Genomic DNA, 209 nt, shown 5'->3' with positions numbered 1-209 from the left:
GCTGATTTGGGATCCGGCAAGACTAGAGTCTCTATCTTCTTCGGTACGCAGACTGGAACTGCTGAGGGATTTGCTAAGGTACTCCGCGACTACTCTTATAACCCTTTCAAGTTTTGATTTGATCTCTGATTTAAAAGATTGGGTCATTTCAGTATCAGTTTCTTTTTTTTTTTTCATAGGCGTTATCAGAAGAAATCAAAGCAAGATAT

General features: G+C 38.8%; 1 long non-coding RNA gene across 1 annotated transcript; it reads left to right on the top strand.

Annotated features, from left to right (window-relative positions):
- On the top strand, positions 1-209 carry LOC104775738. The gene is made up of 2 exons (XR_766066.1): positions 1-78; positions 180-209. It is a non-coding gene; the product is annotated as an uncharacterized LOC104775738 (long non-coding RNA).

This window comes from Camelina sativa, unplaced genomic scaffold (assembly GCF_000633955.1).
Source record: "Camelina sativa cultivar DH55 unplaced genomic scaffold, Cs unpScaffold34927, whole genome shotgun sequence".
NCBI lineage: Eukaryota > Viridiplantae > Streptophyta > Magnoliopsida > Brassicales > Brassicaceae > Camelina > Camelina sativa.
The sequence above is the reverse complement of the archived record's forward strand: the minus strand, read 5'-3'. Positions and strand labels throughout refer to the sequence as shown.